Source organism: Leopardus geoffroyi, chromosome E2, assembly GCF_018350155.1.
Source record: "Leopardus geoffroyi isolate Oge1 chromosome E2, O.geoffroyi_Oge1_pat1.0, whole genome shotgun sequence".
NCBI lineage: Eukaryota > Metazoa > Chordata > Mammalia > Carnivora > Felidae > Leopardus > Leopardus geoffroyi.
Window position 1 is genome coordinate 48,084,681 of NC_059335.1, and position 14,272 is coordinate 48,098,952.

Below are 14,272 nucleotides of genomic sequence, written 5' to 3' on the forward strand. Positions count from 1 at the left end.
AATTCTAAGTGAATTCTTCCTCCCAGTGTTCAACTGCCCCAAGTAAACAAGTGCTTGTACTCTGTCTCCCTGTAGACACTTGTCTCAACTCAGATGTGGAACTAGTTGGCATTTCCTCAACTTCAACTCTGATGGATGCAGGAAAAGTTGTTCACTTACAGTTTGCCAACTTTTTTTTTAATTATCAGGATGGGAGGGACACTCTTTCTACCTCTTTTCCAGCTCTCTATACCCATCTAGAAACTAGAAATCGGATCTTCCTGTTTTATTCCTGATATCACTACTGGCAGGGTGACTTTTTGTCCTGGTTTACACTGGTATAAACAGCATCTCCCTTTCACTCCAGAGTTTCTTCGTTTGAATGATAAATGATCATCCTGTCCTCAAAAATATTACATGAATGAGCTTTCACCAGGAGCTTATGTTAAGTTTGGATGGATTTGTTTATCCTGGAGAAAAAATATTGATCATTTTGGTGATATTCTAAAGGATATGGGAGGAAAGGTGTTGGTGAAAGACACATCAACCAAATCCAACGTGTAGACTTTGGATCTTGTTTTACACCAGAAGGATTTTTGGTAGGCAATCAGGAACGTTAGAACACGGGCTATATATTAGAAGTGTTAAGGGGGTGCCTAGGTGGCTCAGTCGGTTAAGTGTCTGACTTTGGCTCAGGTCATGATCTCGTGGTTCATGAGTTCAAGCCCGGTGTCGGGCTCTGTGCTAACAGCTCAGAGCCTAGAGTCTGCTCTGGACTTTGTGCCTGCCTCTTACTCTCTGCCTCCCCCCCGCTCATGCTCTGTCTCTCTCTCTCTCTCTCTCAAAAATAATAAAATAAACATAAAAAAAAAAAGAAGTGTTAAGGACTTATGGGGCACCTAGATGGCTCAGCCGGTTAAGCATCTGACTTTGGCTCAGGGCATGATCTCACAGTTCATGGGTTCGAGCCCTGCGTCGAGCTCTGGGCTTTCAGGCCAGAGCCTTGAGCCTGCTCTTGATTCTGTTGTCTCCCTCTCTTTCTGCCCCTCCCCACTCATGCTCTTCTCTCTCTCTCTTTCTCTCTCTCTCTCTCAAAAATAAATAAACATTTAAAAAAGAAGTATTAAAGAATTATTGTGATTTTGTTAAGTAGTATAATGATATTACAGATATATTTTTTAAAATCTTGTTTGTCAGAGATAAATTCTAATGTATTTCAAGGTAAAATGGTATGACAGTGGGAGTTTATTTTAAAATATTTAAAATTTAAAAAAAAAAGGGTGAAGGGGAAAGAAATGTGTTAAAGACAAAAATGAGAAAATGGTAATTACTGAAGTTAGATGATGTGTATGTGGGGATTAATTATTTTATTATCTCATCTTTTCTTATTTTTATCAATTTCCATAATCAAAATTTTAAAAAGGGACAAGGGCAATTTCATTTAAAACTAAAAGAGCAATATTCAGTTACATAACTGCCACATTTCTTTCAAATATATTCATGGAAATGATGAGGAGAGGATGGTGATTCTCTTCTCCCCTCTAAAAATCCTCCTGCTTAGCTCTGCAAGGAAATCAGAAGACTTTGTCATATCCTGTCCACAAGAAGTTGAAACGACAGGTATCCTTAAAGAAATAGGTGTAATTAATCATGGTGCTGCTTGTTTTGATGAGCATGTAAGAGTGACAAGTTAATAATAAATCTCCAGCTCATCCAGGGAAGGTGGCTAAGGAGGTGCTGTGGTTTAATTTACATCTTTGGAAGCACCGAAGATTTAATAATCTCCCTGCCTCATACATCAAACTAACACAGATGAGACAGAAAAGCAAAACATTTTTAACTGTTAATCTGAGAAGCAATAAAATCCTGTCTCAGGTTGCAAATAAATTGAGTTTCTGGTGGTCTCAATGGCCCCCTAGTGTGTGGTTTATTCAGATTCCAAAGCTATTCAGAACCCCTGGGAACTTTGGCTGCAAAACCAGGCAAGCTGGGAATGTGGGGATTGCCAGTGTATCATAAGGTCTAGACCGAGGGCAGTGACTGATTTTACCTTAGGTCTACTCAATTTATTTTACCTTCTACCTCAACTACAGGTAGATTATGGGATACAAGCATATGTGAATTTGAGATTCAGTTCTAAATGCTTGCTTTTAGCTGGAATTGTAACCATATATATATATATATATATATATATATATATATATATTTAATGTTTTATTTATTTGAGAGAAAGAGAGGGAGAGAGACAGAGACAGAGCATGAAGGGGGGAGGGGCAGAGAGAGAGGGAGACACAGAATCTGAAGCAGGCTCCAGGCTCCCAGCTGTCAGCACAGAGCCTGAAGTGGGGCTTGAACTCAGGAACCGTGAGATCATGACCTGAGCTGAAGTCAGACACTTAACTGACTGAGCCACCCAGGTGCCCCAAATTGTAACCATCTTTCTGCTTATGCAGTGCTTGTTCTTAAAAGATCAAAAGCTGTTTTGAAGTTTTTACTTTCAAAGAGTAGGATTTATATTTTGTATTTTAAAATGTTTATTTCTTTATTTTGTGAGAGAGGGAGAGAGTCTGTGAGTGAGCATGAGCTGGGGAAGGACAGAGAGAGGGAGAGAGAATCCCAAGCATGCTCCATGCCTGTGCCGAGCCCGATGTAGGGCTCAACCATGAGATCATGACCTGAGCCGAAATCAAGATCCAGTTGCTTTAACTGATTGAGCCACCCAGGCACCCTCAAAGTGTGGGATTTTAACCTGCTGGAGAAACTGGGATGCAGAAGGGGGAAGTAACTCTTCATGGCATGGCGAGCCATCTGCAAAATCTAAGCAGTGTTCAGATTTCCAGCTCTTTATTTCTTGAGCAGCTAAGCTATGAGGTGTATTGAATTTATTAATTTGGAAAACTGTTTCCTTATTGATATCAGCTTCCTTTTTTAAAGAATGGGCCATGAGGGTCTCAGAGAAAGAGGAAGGTAGAGTTGGTGCATTTGCTCCAATTTGTCATGAAATAATTTAGGGAATTAGATTATAAAATGTGATCTCAGCTCATCTTTTTGCTGCTTATAATTTCCACAGCATCATTTGTGATATTTAATGTACTATTATAGGAAATGGAAAAAAGAGCCTAAATTGGTGGCCTAAAAATAGCCAATTCCCCTCCTCTTCCTACCTCCCTCCAGCACCCCCGTGGCTCTAAATCACAGCTGTAAGTTGGAATTGCGTTTTGTCATGTCTTCCAAGGATACTGACTGACATAGAACGAGCTTCAGATTATTACTAGCACATCCATTCAACTTACCAATTAGGAAAACACATACCACCACAGATGTACCTGGACGAACCTCCCTCTCCCTGAGGAAGGCTGGACTCTCCCTGTCAGTTCAGATTGGGCCAGATAAGAGACACCCTGGAAGAGACACTCTTCCTCCTTTAGTAATTAGCAAATATCCATGGGCTACCTCAGGTCCTGGGGATGTAAAGGCCATAGGAGATTAGAGGCAAAGAGCACCATGTCAGTTCCCTATTGCTACCATTAACAAATTACCACAAACTTAGTGGTTTAAAGCAACACAGATGTATTGTCTCTCTGTTCTGAAGTTCGGTAATCTAAAATCAAGGTATTTATTGGCAGGTCTGTGTTCCTTCTTGAGACTCTAAGGGAGAATGTGTCTTTACCTTTTCCAGCTTCTAAAGGCTGCCTGCTTTCCTTGGCTCATGGTCCCTTCCTTAAATCACTTCAACTCCTGCTTCTGTTGCCACATCTGCTGCTACTCAATATCATCTCCTGCCTCCCTCTTGTAAGGATTCTTGTGATTACATTGAGTCCATTCTGGGTGATTCAGTATAATCACCCCAGCTCAAAACCCGTAATTTAATCACACCTATGAAGTCCCATTTTCCATAGGCAGTAACATTCACAGGTTCCCGGAATTAGGATGTGGCATATTTGCGGGGGCCATTATTTAGCCCAGAATTTGGCATTGGCCAGGCCTGCCACACTCAGCTTAACATGACTGTTAAGTTTCTTAACCTTTCTGAATCTCAGTCTTTTTATCTGGGAAGAGGAATAAATAATGCCCGTCTCACAGGATCTGTGAAGAGTAGATGCCTGAAAACAGTACCATGTCTGACACATATTACTAGTTCAGTGAATGAGAAGTTAATGAATTACTGTTTGTAGGTTTCAGTGATGAAAGGGCATAGCCTCACCTTTTTGATGACTTCTGAGTCTAATGGAAAGATAAACAGGTAAACAAATAATTACAAGTCAGTGTGAGGCAGTGTAAAACAGGCTATATTTGTCTCAGGCTTCAGGAATCCTGCAGGCGTGACTTCACCATTATGGGTGGTCATGTGACAATTGAGTTTTGAGGTGAAGGAAGGAAAAATACAGAAGGTCTTCTGAAGCTGTGGCTGCCATGAAATGTCAGGGTCCTGGAAGGTCGTGTGGTGTTTTTGTTTTTGCGTTTGTTTTTTGATGAGGTCATGTTTTTTTTTTTTTTTTTTCCCAAGAAAAAAACTAGTTCCAGGTCTTGAGCTAATATGTTAATTATCCTGGTTTAGGGTTTATTCCTTTTTTTTTTTTAATTTTTTTTTTTTAACGTTTATTTAATTTTGAGACAGAGAGAGACAGAGCATGAATGGGGGAGGGTCAGAGAGAGGGAGACACAGAATCTGAAACAGGCTCCAGGCTCTGAGCTGTCAGCACAGAGCCCGATGCGAAGCTCGAACTCATGGACCGTTTGATCATGACCTGAGCCGAAGTCGGCTACTTAACCGACTGAGCCACCCAGGCGCCCCATGGTTTATTCCTTTTAACAATTTAGGGCCTTGGAGGGCTTTAGACCCTATTGTATGGTAAAAGGAGAGACAGTAGTGCAGATCTGTAAGAGAAAGCTGAAAGTCTTTCTGTTCTTTTCTTTTCTGCTCTCCTCCTCTTGCTGTTGACCTTCACTCCTTCCCTCCCCCCAAGGTGAAAGAGTGCTGGTCTGATTTGAAACCTTCCAGGGTTCTAGTTGGGCCAAGTTGTCTAGAGACTCTAGAATCCCTGTGTGTGGAAATATTGGCACTCCGCGGGGTGGGGAGGGAGCTTCCATTCAGGTGTCTCTCCCATCTCTGCTGCTGGAGTGGTGAGGACCAAGGTCCACTGTTTTCCTTCTGTGTATGTCCTTTCTTTGTGTATCAGCTGGCCTGAATATGCACGCTGTCCCTACGCTGCCTGTTTTTGGTTCCTTATTCTGTCCTCTGCTTTGTTGACCCTTCAGCAGCCTGTGACACAGACTCCTCATTTGGCTTCTAGAACACTGCTTTCTTCTGTTTTCTTGTCACTTGTGTCCATTCCTTCTCAGTCATCTCTGCTGGATCTTCCTCATTTCCCTGACTTAATATTCAAATATGCTCAAGGTCAGTCCTACGACTTCTCTTTTCTGTCACTAATATCCCACCCTTATGAATGTAAACACTATCTATGTATTGATGATGCTTGCATTAATTTTCCATTGCTACTGTAACAAAGACCACAAATTTAGTGGCTTAAAGCAACACTGACTTATTATATTACAGTTCTTTAGGCTAGAGGTTTGACAGTCTCTCTGGGCTAAAATAATGTATACCAGGGCCAATTTCCTTTCTGGAGGCTCTAGTGAACAATCCATTTCTTTGCTTTTGCAGCTTCTAGAAGCCTACTTTCCTTAGCTTATGGTTTCCTTTGTCTTCAAAGCCATCAATATCTTATCTCTTTGATCTTTTTCTTTCATCACCTCTCTCTCTTTCACCATTTAATGACCCATCTGAGTCAGTTTGGCTCAATCATATAATCCAGGATAATCACCCCCATCTCAAAGTCTGTACTCTTAATCACATCTGTGAAGATTTTTTTCTTTTCTTTTTTTTTTTTTTTTTTTTGCCATGGTAAGGTAATATATTCATATGTTCTGAAGATTAGGTCATGACCATTTTGGGGAGGGGAGACATTGTTCTGCCTACCACAATGCCCCAATATATGTCTCCAGCCTAGACCATTCTCCCAAACTCCAGAACCATAAGTTCAATTACCTACTCGACTTCTCCATTTGAATGTTTTATAAACATCTTAAACCTAATTTGTCCAAAACTGAGCTTCTGAACAACTTCCACCAAACCCACTTCTCTCAGTCTTCATCATGACATTTGATGGATCAACCCTTCTAGTTGCTTAGGTCAAAACCTAAGGATGATTTTTGACTTCACAGGTGTGTTGTCTCTTTCTCACCTATTTCTAGTTCTTCAGGCAAATCCTGGTGGCTTTACCTGTTTTTTGTTTTTTTTGAGAGAGAGAGAAAGCCAGGGCAAGGGAGGGAGAGAAGAGAAGAGAGGAGAGGAGAGGAGAGGAGAGGAGAAGAGAAGAGAAGAGAAGAGAAGAGAAGAGAAGAGAAGAGAATCCTAAGCAGGCTCTACACTCAACCTGACAGGTTGACAGGGGACTCAATCCCACAACCCTGGGATCGTGACCAGAGCCCAAATCAAGAGTCAGATGTTTAACTAACTGAGCCACCCAGGTGCCCCTGGTGGCTCTACTTTTAAAGCTACCATAATGTGGCCACTTTTTACCTTCCTTCTTGCTATCACCCTTGTCTTCGTCACCATCATCTTCCGTCTAGGTTATTACAGTAGCTTCCTAACTGGTCTCTCCATGTCTCTATGCTCGCTCCTCCTCATTCTGTACTCAACACAGCAGCCAGAGAGATGCAATCTTGTTAAAATGCAAGTTGGATAAAGTCATTTCTCTTTCCAAAAAATCACAGATGATTTCCCACATAATGAGTAAAAGCCCAAGTCCTTAAAATGGCCTGTAGTGGTGCTCTGTCCCCTCTGACCTTCACTTTACCTCCTTTCTCTCTTCTCTCTTCGCTTTGCTTATTCCTCTCCAGCCACAGTGGCTCCCTTACTATTTCATAAACATTCAAAGCACATTTGTACCTCAGGATTTTCACACAAGCTGTTTCCTCTGCCTGAAATCTCTTCCTCCAGAAAAGCACATGGCTTGTTCTCTTCAAGTGTTTACTCAAATGTCATCCTCTCAGTAGGGTCCACCCTGCAACTGTTTATTTAAAATTGTATCTCCCTCTGTATTGACCTTTCCTGCTTTGTTTTTCACGTACTCTGTAGTTTACATATTTATTTTGTTGTGGTTTGTTTCTTCCCACTTGAAAGTAAACTCCACAAAAGCAGGAGTTTATTGCTGTAGTCCTCACTGTTCTCCCATCAGTGCCAAGAACAGTGTTTGGCCCATAGTAGGCACTCAATAAAATTTGTTGCATGGATGTGTGAGCTCCCTCTGGCATTGGTGAGTGGTTTTTGGGTTAGCCTTTCTTACATCAGAAAAAAATAAAATTTGAATGTTAGGAGACTAGAGTGAATGATACTACATTGACAACTCTAGCTTTAGGGTAAGGTGCTTCTAGAAATTGAAGTGCTTTTTACTTTTAAATGTTTCTATTAGAGAAATAAACACTTGTGAATAAAACAAGTGGACTCCCAGATCTGTCACTTATCTGTCAATATCATTGTGATATTGTGACATAATAATAAATACATATATTTGATCTGCTCTTGTACCTGGCACAGAGCTCCTAAAATTGGAATTTCCTAAGTGATAGGGGTGACAGGAACATTGAATCTCATTCATAATAAGGCCCTTTCAACCACACCTGAGTCTATGCTAATTAAAATTAATAAAGGTACATAATTAAGTATTCTGTCTTTCCTGTAGGAACTGTGTTCAGGAAAAGATAGCTGATGAGGGAAGGTGGTTTTTTGTTTTTTATTTGTTTCAAGTTTTTATTTAAATTCTAGTGGGGCACCTGGGTGGCTTAGTCGGTTAAGCTTCTGACTTTGGCTCAGGTCATGATCTCATGGTTCGTGAGTTTGAGCCCCCATCGGGATCTGTGCTGACAGCTCAGAGCCTGGAGCCTGTTTCCGATCCTGTGTCTCCCTCCATCTGTGCCCCTCCTCTGCTTGCACTGTTTCTCTCTCTCTTAAAAATAAATAAATGTTAAAAAATTTTTATTTTAGATTCCAGTTAACATATAATGTAATATTAGTTTTAGGAGTAGAATTTAATGTTTAGTGATTCACCACTTACATATAACATTTGTGCTCATCACAAGTGGCCTACTTGATGCCCATCACCCATTTAGCTCATCCCCCACCCCACCTCCCCTCAGTTTGTTCTCTATAGTTAATAATCTCTTATGGTTTGCACCCCCCCTTCTTCTTTCCCCTATGTTCATTTGTTTCTTAAATTCCACATGAGTGAAATCATTTGGTATTTGTCTTTCTCAGACTAACTTATTTCACTTAGCATAATACACTCTAGTTCCATCCATGTCGTTGCAAATGGCAAGATTTCTTTCTTTTTGATGGCTAAGTAATATTCCACCATGTATATATCCCACATCTTCTTTATCCATTCATCAGTCACTGAATACAAGCATGGTTCAGTATTCACAAATCAATCAATGTGATATACCACATTAATAAAAGAAAGGATAAGAACCATATGATCCTCTCTATAGATAAGGTATTTTGTTAATTGTATAATTTTTTCTTATTGAAATAATCTCAAACTTACCAAGAATGTCAAGTATAGTACAATGAATTACTTTTTTCAGCCATTTGAGAGGAAGTTACCAAGCTGATGACCCTTCATCCCTGAATACTGAATACCTGAAATACTTTGCATTTTCCATAAATAAGGACACTCTCTTGGATAACCACACTACAGTCATCAAATTTCAGAAATTAACATAAATGCTCACTTGTATTAATAACATCCTTTGTAGCAAGAGTCCTTTTGTACCTTTGTGTCAAGTTGTATCTGATTTTTATTTGTCCCATTACTGATGATGCTCCTTTTGATTAGTTTATTCAGGTGGAGTCTATTGGACTTCTTCACTGTGAAGTTACTCTTTTTCCTTTGTAATCATTAAGTATTTTTTGAGGAGGTACTTTGAAAATATGTAAATATCCTGTTCTTCATCCAACATTTATTGTATTCACTTATTTATATCAGCAAATCAATGGATTCTCATTTTATTTAATGGGTTGTAATCTGTTACTATCATTATTTATTTTGAGCCCCATCAATCTGACCTTTGTGCCTGACCCATTATTCTTTGACTACTTCCTTACTTTCTAGCACAAGAGGTCCTGAGCACATCTTATACTTTCCTTGCTCTAACCCTTGGATCAGCCATTTCCCCCTGCTTCCTTTTAGTGGAGAGTAATACTTAGAAACCAAAATCAGGTGTTATTGCTGTTGGATACCATTGCCCCCAGCCTTTCACCCTACTAGTGGATAGAGCTGGGGAGTCTGTGTGTGTGTGTGTGTGTGTGTGTGTGCGTGCGATGCAATGTGTGGACCTTGTTTATATTTAGATTCAGATGAACTAGTTATAAAAAGACATTTTGAGACAATTGGGGAAACTTTATAGGATCTGGGAATTTAAATGATATAAAGGACTTGTTAACTTTGTTATGTGTGATAAAGACATTGTGATTATGTTAAAAAAAGATCTTTGTCTGAGTCAACTGACATACTCACAGGTGAACTCTACCTTCCTTTATGGCGGTTAAATGAGATAATAATAGAGGTAGAAAGGACTGTGTAAATAACTTCCTATTCCATGTACTGTGTATGTATATGTATATACTCACATATACATGTACTGTATATATATATATATATATACAGTACATATATACGTGTACATATACACACACATATAAAATAACTTGGTAATTAAGTATCTAGAACCTCAGCCCTTTTATATACAATGTCTGGAGCTCATGTAATCCAGAAGTTCCCTGTTAAAATAAATTTGTATCACAAGCTTTGTTTATGAGACCCAGAAAGGTTTTGAGTATGTCTAGAGGAGAAGACTTATTTCCTGACCATCATTTTGGTGATTTATATGCATCTTAAATCAAAGATAGAACTGATAATTTGAGAAATCACAACGTATTCTTGGTTTTGGTTCAGTTTTTCTCAAATTAAGAGGTTATTTAGGACAAAATATAAAGCCTGTCCTTTGTAATCTTGTCTGTGAACTGTCACTGGTATAACAGGAAGATTGATACAGACATAAGGACTTCTGTCCTTCATTGAGTAGGATAGCTGGTCTCTAACCCCTGAAATTGTTCCCTGCTGGAATGGTCATAGCTCCTAGGTGCTCTTTGACATCCTCAGCAGCTGTAACAGCAAGCGATTTAGTGCAAAATAATCCATCAGTTAATCTCTTTGTTATTGGACACTTCAGACACTTGTATCTTGGTTCATACTATAAATGAAGTGGGAAGTGGCATGACTCTTGATTGTCACAGGCATCTCGCAACATCATCGTTGTCCTGCCTACTCGGGCAGTGACCCACGGAGGGCTCCAGAGCCCAGAGAAGAAGCATTAGGAGGTGGTGAGGCATGTATACAACTTTCTCACCATCAGCATTGACTCTCCCCTTCATCTTCCACTTCAGGAAACATATCAAAATGAATGAGAGGGCTAACCTGGAACTATGAAACTAAGTAAATTATTCAGGAACTTAAATACTTGGAATCTTGGTAACAAATAGTGTCAGGATATCATGGTTCCAAGCTATAGCTCTAATGGAATAATTTTAATAAAAAAAAGAAATGTAAAACAATGTCTACACACTTCAGCAGAATTGTCCAGAGGCCTGACTCTTGCCAAAACTGAAAAGTCCCTTGGAAGTCACCAGCTTCACACTTAATTACCACCTTCTTTGGCTCTTTCTCTTTTACTGCTTTTCTCTCCTCTTCCTGTGATTTTCCTTCTTGCTGCCAAACACACTTTCTCTTCCAGATACCATCTGTTTTCAGAATACATTTGCATTTCCTTTTTCCTTCCCCAAATGGCCCTCCTTTGGGGCCCCTCAAGAGTGAACTGTCTCCATGTTACCACATGGACTGGAGGAAAGAAAGCTGTGGCTTATAAAATTGAAATATAACCAGGAACCCGGTAGAGACCTTCTTTCCGAACTTGGGTGTGTGCTCTGTGTTCCTAGGGCGCCCACCTTCTTAAGAATCTTGGAGCACAGGGATTAGTTTGGGGGTATGTCTTTAAAATACCTTTTGTTTGTTGTAAAACTTCAAAGAATTTCAAGGCGTAAAAAGGAGCAAGTGCACACCATTCTCTCCAACATCAGTCATATTCCTCAGGGGGACATGAACCCCTCAGCCACACACACTGACCACTGTCAGTAGTTCTAGTCTTTATGCTATGTGCATATCAAAATGTGCAATATGAACATACAGAAATTTAAAACAGAAATTGGATCATACTCTATATATTATTTGCAATTTATTATTTTACATACGTATCATGGGCATCTTTTCATATCAACACGTGTAAAATTTCTCATTATATTTAACAACTGGCGTTCCAAAGTATGAATGTACCATGATTTCTTTACTGATCCATATTTTTTCAGATTTCTCATTTTTACAGTGCCTAACACATTTATCTTTATACGTCTGCAACTGTATCTGTAGGATGATTGGAATTGCTTCATCAAAGGATATGTGCATTTTAAACATTGATAGGTATTCTCCTAAATTTTATATCTAATCACTAAGAGAAGCATAGCATTTTCTCCCCTCAACTATCAGAGATTATAATGAGATGAATAATAATGATTTGTAAAGGATAAAGTATTTTACAAAGTATTTCTATTCTACTTATTTAACACAGATAATGCTAGAGGGAAGTAATGATCTCCAATTCACAGATGAAAAATGAGGGTTCATTGAGATTAAGAGATTTGCCCAAGGTAATACACTTGGAAGTGACTGAGCTGAGCCCAAGTCCCTCTTATCTAGGAGCCTGAAATTCCTGCACTTTGTCCTACACAGCTTTAGCTTTTCATGGGGTAGCACCGAAACTTCCACTGTGATGGATTGACTGAGCCTAGGTTGGGGAGAGGGAGTGTGGGGAGATTAATGGCCAGCCAACTTCATGTTAATGTGGCACACCCACGGACATACAAGACGTTTCTCTCCCTGCCGTTACTCCCTTAGTAATCTCATTTGGTCACAGTTTCAAATATCATCTGTGTGTCAGTGACTCCCAAACTTTATTTCATTGTAGAACTCTCTCCTTAACATACCCTATTCCTAACTCTGGCTATTTCTTCCAAAGCCTGCTCTCCCTGCAGCCTCCACCGTCTCAGTTGTAACTACTGCACCCTTTTACTTTTTCAGGCCCGGATCCTTGATTCTTCTTTCACACCCTCATTCTCAGGGCTATTACCAAGGCCTTTGTGTGACTTTCCAACCAGATTTCAAATTAAAATCCAGGCTCATCTTGTTCTAAACAAACCTGGATTATACTGCGTTATTCTAATTAAAAAAAAATTTTTTTTTAAGTCTTTATATATTGTTGAGAGAGAGAGCGTGAGTGGAGGAGGAGCAGAGAAAGAGGGAGACACAGAATCCGAAGCAGGCTCCAGGCCCTGAGCGGTCAGCACAGAGCCCAACGCAGGGCTCGATCTCACAAACCATGAGATCATGACCTGAGCCGAAGTCTGACGCTCAACTGACTGAGCCACCCAGGCGCCCCTACACTGTGTCATTCTAATCCTACTAGCATGAAAGGTGAGTCTGATCTGATGCTTGGAATTTGCGCTCTAATTTAGGAGACCATAGACTGAGTGAATGTTTGGAGATGAGAGCATGTTCATAATATATTTGTTTCTACTGGTTTTTAAGATTAAGAAAAATAGAAAGGCTGAGTTAAATTTATTGAAAAGATATTCAATTTAATCTTAGCTGAGAGATCAGTGGGCCCAGATTTTGCAAGCACTCAAGTCCTCCTGAGATCAGTGCTTCCTTCTAGCGTGCACATCGGTAAGGAGAAGGAAAACGGGGACAAGTGGAGTCCCAGAAGTGAGCCTCTTGCAGTGCTGCTTTCTCTCGCTCCCAAAAGTACAGGTGCAAAATGAATATCTTCGAGTGGAAAGGCAGCTGATTTCAAGGGCTTAAACAGGAGCTGAGGCAAAGCTGTGGATCTTCCTTAATGCACAAAGGAAAGCAAGCTCTTAAGTAAACTGTGGTAAAAAACTTAAATTATTGATCAGAAGGGTGATTTAATTTGTCAGGAAGCATTTTTATTTGCTCCTAACCGACTGAGCCACCCAGGTGCCCATATCCATTCTATTCTTGGTGGAGATTTCAGTTGTTTCCAGTTTGGGGCTTTTACAAGTAGTACTGCTTTGAAATTTCTCATACATCATCTTTTGGTGAAACTATGGATACAATTTCTGGGTCAAGTAGAATTTCTCAGGGGATATCAGCTTGAGTAGGCACCACCAACCAGTTTCCCAAAGTGGTTGTTCTGAGTTAAATCCCTACTAGCAGTTGCTCCATATCCTCACCAGCTCTTGGTGTTTTTGATGTTTTTGTTTTGGCCATTCTAATGGGCTTGTAGCATTATTACATTGTAGTTTGAATTTGTATTTCTCTGGTGACCTAATAAAGTTGAATACCTTATCATGTATACATTAAATACTGTGTCTGGTATATAGAAAGTATGCAATAAATGTTAGCCATGTCATTATTATTATTCTCTGGCAACCAAAGAATAACTTTTCAAGTGGGGCCACAGACAGATTTCTAGAAGCTTCGAAACAGTTTATACTCTCTTGGCCTACCTTCTGTCTCCCATGTATGCTCTTCCCCACACCTGTCTCTTCTCCTTGTTAACTTCCCTATAAATAAACTCCCTGACTGTCTCTGAGTCCGGACATGCTGAGTAAGAACTGAAAGCCAGGTGCGACTTCTGACCTCCACCCCAAACAGGTTCTCACCTTTGCTCAGATATGCCCATTCCAAGAGGAACAGAAAAGATCCTCAATGAGAGGCTCCAGGTCACCCAGAGTCTCATCCAGCTGACCTGACCTCCCTCTAGCTCTTTCGTGATAAATGGCTTTGACGACTTTCTCATTATTATGGTGTCTGGTCCAAATCAGACTTGAATCTTTAATGCTTCCCATTAGGAAAAATGCATCACTTGACTTTTAAGATGCAGACAAAATTCCCCTTGCAAAGCCAGTTTCTTGAGGGGTTTGTTAATGCATCAAGCCATGTGCCTTTGAGGAAAATTCCATGATGTCCCTAAAACAAGAAGACAGTTAGTTTAGCCCTTTTGATAAACTGTAGGAGAAAAGAACAACAAAAAAATGTGTAATTGGGGGTCGACCTGCATCTTATAAGATCTTGGGAAAGAGACAGAAAGAAGAAGACAG

General features: G+C 39.9%; 1 protein-coding gene across 12 annotated transcripts in view; it reads left to right on the plus strand.

Moving 5' to 3' along the window:
* HYDIN (HYDIN axonemal central pair apparatus protein) overlaps window positions 1-14,272 on the plus strand; it is a 430,150-nt gene that overhangs the window by 18,014 nt on the left and 397,864 nt on the right. The gene's annotated exons all lie outside the window — the stretch shown is intronic.